The 6,000-nt window shown below is 36.6% G+C and overlaps 1 long non-coding RNA gene across 1 annotated transcript in view; it reads left to right on the forward strand.

Annotated features, from left to right (window-relative positions):
• The window catches only part of LOC132597519 (uncharacterized), a 180,241-nt gene extending 176,956 nt beyond the window's left edge, over window positions 1-3,285 (forward strand). The window contains exon 8 of the long non-coding RNA XR_009564438.1: window positions 2,949-3,285. This is a non-coding gene — a long non-coding RNA (uncharacterized lncRNA). The remainder of the gene's footprint in view (window positions 1-2,948) is intronic.
• Window positions 3,286-6,000: the final 2,715 nt, after the last annotated feature.

Here is a 6,000-nt window from a genome sequence, read left to right on the forward strand (position 1 = left end):
GTAAGAAGATTCAGTATTATGCAGGTGTAGGCTCTCTTCAAATACATAAGTTTAATATAATCTCAAAAATAATTTCAATTGGATTTCAATATTTATAAAGTAACTTTTAAAGGAGAAATAGTTAAAGCAGCTCTATGGCAAAAATAGTAGAAATTTTCCCAACCATATAGTAAAGTGTTTTGTGGAACAACAGTAAGTAAATGAAGTGGCTTACAGTACAAAATAAGAGTAAGATTAATCACATGGAATATAAAGCGAGTTGATGTCATATAAGTGGCATTTCAAGTGAAAAAAATACCAAAACATCATTAAAATTTCTATTCATCAAAGAGAAACTACAAATTTCAATGAACTATTTTTATCTACTGCATGTAAAATAGTTAATTCCCTGTATACTTTACAATGTGGAAAAACAGGCTGTCATACAATACTGACAGTTTTTAAAACTAGTATATTTCTAAAGAAAATCTTGATAACATGTATCAATAATACAACTCCAAAATAAATTAGTCTCATTAAGACCAATTCCACTTCTAAGAACTGATATAGGAAAATTATTAGCTAAAATGTAAAAAGACAAGCACAAAAAGTGACCATAGAAAAAACTTGCTTATTGTACCCAAAGTCTTCTTTTTAAAGGAACTTGGTTAATTAATATTTTTTTTTAGAAAAAGGAATCATAAACCACTCAAAATATTTATCTGGTTATATCTTTGATATTTAGGAATTTTTAATATTTTATAAGAGGAAAATGAAAATATATGAATGTCATGATTAAATTTTTTAAAAAATAAAATTTATACATGTATACATACATACGTACATGTAAGATCCATTGTGATATACAAAAAATTCTAATGGTATTTTTCTGGAGGAATTATGGGTAATACTTTTTGTTACACAGTACATTACATCACATCTTTTTCGTACAATCTTTTAAATTTTGAGCATGAATTCATTTAATAATCTGAAAAATCTATTTGTAATATTTTAGAAACAAGTTTGAAATAATTTTACCCAGGGAATTACGAGTTATTTACATGTCAAATAATATTTTCAGGAAGTTGTGAATGATCTCTTCCTAGGAATGGTAAAACGTACTTCATAAAAGTTGAAGGAGATTTCCACTATGGACTCATTCAATTCTTTTTTTTTTTTTTTTTTTTTTTTTGTTCGCGGGCCTCTCACTGTTGTGGCCTCTCCCGTTGCGGAGCGCAGGCTCAGCGGCCATGGCTGATGGGCCCAACCGCTCCGTGGCATGTGGGATCTTCCCAGACTGGGGGATGAACCCGTGTCCCCTGCATTGGCAGGTGGACTCTCAACCACTGCGCCACCAGGGAAGCCCTGGACTCATTCAATTCTAAATTCTGAGTCTATAGTTAATTTAGGTTTGTTTATAAACAGTATACATTATGTATACATTTCTTGTATGGTGTCAGGGAAGAAAAATTTTCCTCTACCCTTCCCAGTTCTTCTGGCTGGTCTAATAAGTCAATTGACATGAGACATTAAAGGGAGAAAATCAAATTTAATTTCATATGAAAGGGGGCTCCATTAGATTATAAAGCACTCAGGAGAGTTAGACAACTGACTCTATAGCTGTTAGCTAATAGGGACTTCAAAGAGGGAGGAATACCCTCTTTGAAGGGAAGGGAAGAGGAAACTTTTGGACAACAAGAGTTGCCCTGTCCTGTGGAGAAGTCTTTCTCAGGTAAAACAAAGTTATCTTAGGTGACAGCTCTCTTCCTGATGCATCCCCCCTATCTAAATTATTTTAAGCTGTTAAGGGGAGGTTAAAAAGAAAAATTTCCTGAGTGTTCTGTTTCTTAAAAATAATCAGCCTAACATAATTCTCATGCCAAAGAAATACATTTTAGGGTGGCAAAATTTGCTCCCCTACAATGCTTATAGAAAAAAAGTCATATTCATATTTAGTACAGACAGTACTTGATTAGACAGTACATAAACTATTGTTAAAGTCATTTACCTTCCTCTGCCTCCATTCCATATAATTCATTTATATTAGACCCTTTACAGTAGGGAACAGGTCCTACAGTTGCATTGCATCTTTCCATGTTACCAATCATAAGACATTCAGTTACTGATCAAGAGATAGAGGTTAGCCTCATGATGTCAGGGAATGTGTTCTCTTTACGTTTTTTGTTAGCTCTAGTATCTAGAATGTACCTGGAACAGAATGAGTATTCAATAACTATTTGTTAAAAATGAATAACATTTGATGATGAAGATGAGTTTGCCAGACTCAAAATAAAACAAGGTAAATAATAATATTTCATAGATCCCTACCCCACTATTTTATATGTCTTCCTTGCAATCAAACTTTATCAAGAACTTGGTGATTTTTAATCATATTTGCCACAGAACTACCTGACACTGAGCATTTGAACAATGCTCTGATTTGTTCATATTTAGTATCAGCTTCCAAATTCTACATTAAAGCACAATGTTTTTTTAAACTACTTAGGCTTTGGTAAAAGGCCAGATTTGACGGCACGGAGGATGTGATCAGTGGTTATCACACTCCTAGATTATAAAGCCAAGAAAAAAGAGATGAGGAAATGGGTGATATTGTGGTGAACCACAGCTTATTGACTGTAGCTGAGTCACATCATAAAACTGTCATTCAATCCAGGAAAGGGAAACTCCGGTATTGCTTCTAATTTTTCTCTGAGCCCTGTTCGTGGTAGGAAAACCTGTGAACAACGTTCTGTTAATAGCCAGTCCAATGCTTCTTTTTTATTTGCAGAAGTATTTTCCTGAGAAATATTTGTATTGACCTTTCTTTAGGAAATACACACAAAAATGTAAACATTTTTATTTTAATAAAGATCAAAATCCATTAATATATTAATCAAAATTCAAATGCATATCAAAATCTGGGGATAAAAAATTCTTGTTATGCTTGTTCCTCTCTTCTTGTGTTACAGACTGAACTGTGTCACTCCAGCATTTATATGTTGAAATCCTAACCCCCAGTGAGACTATATTTAGAGAGAGGGCATTTAAGGAGATGCTGGACCTTAGCTACATGAGGGCATAGTGTGGGACCCTAATCCAATAGGACTGCTGTCCTGATAGAATGAGGAAGAGACATCAGGGATCTCTCTCTTCACACAGAGAAGAGGCCACGTGAGGACATGGAGAGAAAGCGGCTGTCATCATGCCCAGAAGAGGGCTCTCACCAGAAAACAACCCTGCAGGCACCTTGATCTTGGACTTCCAGCCTCCAGAACCATAAGAAAATACATTTCTGTTCTTTAAGTCACCCAGCCTGTAGTATGCTGTTATGGCAGCTCTAACAGTGATACGAGAGTCAATAATAGTCTCCTTTGCTCTTTTTATTATTCAAATAGAATTGAGGGTGGAATTCCCCTAATGTCAAGTTCCACTCAAGCATGTGCTCTCAGACTTTTCATTTTCTTCAAACATCACTAACTGCTGTAGGTGTCAGCCACCCCCGAACTGCTGTTGCTGTAGTCTTGTTCATAGAGCGGAGTGTGTGGACTCAGGGCTCCTTACATTTTCTGGGCAGGGCGTGCCTCCTTCTGGAAGGCTTTGCACTAGAAGTGACTAAGGGGATGGCGGTGCCCTAAGAGTTTCCAAATGGCAGGAGGTGTCATTGTCTACCATGAGGCTCCCTCAGCAGGCCATGTGCCGACCCAGGCATCTCTTCATGCCAACACTGCGACAATTTACTGAGTGTCCCTGCCTGTTCCTTTCCCACTGCGTGTTTACTTTACGTTAATACAACTTGAATGCCAAATAAGCTGTTGTTCGTGCCAAAGCTGCTGTCATTCTGGCTGGGTAGAAGCAAGTGTTACAAGTAAACTAGAGAAACCCTTTCAGGGTAACAGACAAATCAAGGTTGACACTTCTTCGTTTATAGAGTCAAACATTTTCAAGATGAGGGACTGAAATCTCTACTGACAGGAACCATTAAACTCACTGAGTGATGGTGAAAAATCAGTAAGTCACAGCTAGAAGGACCTGTTTTCTCCATTGGAATAAAAATACCGGAATTTAGCTGTGTAGTCACTGTGGAAAAGGAGTCAAAACAAAAGGTCAATGGGGAATTCGAAGCAGGCAGCAGGGTTTTTGGCATCCTGTCATAGAAAAATATTTCTTTAATCTAGGATGTATGCAGAGGTTCAATCAACATGATTGAAATAATCCTGAAATAAATCAGATAACTAAAAAAGTAGTACTTTTGCTGTATATAATTGCTTCAACGATAGAGCACCAATACTCACTGGAAAGCATGTAACTTTCTTAATATTAAGAGAGGTTGATTTTATGAGTTCCAAGATTCTGCTGAGATATGACATCCCACAGTTATAAACCAAACCTCCACTGTGATTTAAATTCATCTTCATTTATATAGGACATGGCTGTCCCCCCAACTATTTTCGTGATACCTGTGTCACATCTATATCGTGATAGATGGCGTATACAGAGATGTATACCCAATAAAATCTAATGCAAAAGTGTACGCCCGGCAACTTACTTACAACATTAGCATAATCACCAGCAAGGTAAAAAAAAATACAAGTTACCTGTATACTGGAAGTGCCCCCTTACTTCCCTCTGATCACTGTTCACACTACTTTTTTACGCTAAAACTTCATTCTGATTTCCATGCTAATCACTTTCTTGCTGATTTTTAGGATCTTTTTTTCTTAAACATGTATCCCTAAAAACTAAAATGAATGGGATTATACGAATATGGATAATTCTGCAGTTGTTTCTTAGCTCAGTATTACATTTTAGAGAATTGCCCACCTTGTTCTGTGCGCGTGTGCAAGTATCTCTGATGGGTCTATAGTCAGGAGTGGGTTTTCTGGGTCATAAGATAAGAGTATCACCAAATAGAGAAAATATAAATTACCAAGCTGTTCACCACAACGGTCAGGCTAGGTTACTTACCCAGTAGGATTGTAGGTGGGTCTCTGTTGTATCACTTCTTTCTTTCAGCAATTATGGTTAATGGGTAGTAGGATTGCTTCATGGATTTAGTTTTCATTTCCTTAATTATTATTTAGACTGAACATCTCTTTTTGACTAATGTAACCAAGCAAGGGCTCATGTACTGGAGGTGCAGAAACCCAACCTGACAGTGGGCATTTGCAGCAAAGTAAGAGTCTATTGCGGGTGCCAAGCAAGAGACTAAGAGACAAGCATCAGACCCACTCCCCCTTGGTCTGTAGCTGTTATTTAGTTTTTTAAAGGGGAGGAACAAAGAGGCTAGGGTTAATCATCATCTAGTGATGTTTCTCTTAAGCGTTTTTCCTTTGGGTACGTTGGTTTGGAGGAGTTCTTCATAAATTATTTCCTTAGATGACATTTGTTGATTACCTGTGTCAGAAATATCATTTCTTACTCTTGGCTTGCCTCTTCTCTACTGGTATCTTTTGATAAATAGAAGTTATTATTTTGAATATAGTATAATTAATCATATTTTCCTTTATGGTTGATAACTTTGTGTCTAGCTTAAAAAATATTTTCCACCCAAATAGTAAAGATATTCTCCTATATTATATTTTAAAAGCTTTGTGTTGCTTTTGTATTAGATCTGTGTTCACCTGGAATTAAGTTTTTGTGTGTGTCGAGGTGGGTCGAGGGTGTTTACTTTTTTCTCTTTCTCCTTTGAGGGTAGAAGGTAAGGAGTATCACATTGTCAAGATAACATTTGAAGATGTGTCCCTCCTCACTGCTGTGCAGTGCTGCCTGGGTTTATACACACATCTGTCTTGTCCAGGGCTCTATTTTACTCTGTCTCTCCTGTCCGTCACTGAGCCAGGACCCACTGCCTACATTATGCAAGTTTAAAACAACTCTCAATATCATTTATAGCCAATCCTCCCTCTTATTCTTCCAGAATGTTTTATCTACTCTTCCCCTTTGTATTGCTATAATTATATTAAAATCAGCATGTCAGTTGCCACCCAGAGCAAACACATTTCTGGTACTGTGATTGGAATT

Source organism: Globicephala melas, chromosome 6 (assembly GCF_963455315.2).
Source record: "Globicephala melas chromosome 6, mGloMel1.2, whole genome shotgun sequence".
NCBI lineage: Eukaryota > Metazoa > Chordata > Mammalia > Artiodactyla > Delphinidae > Globicephala > Globicephala melas.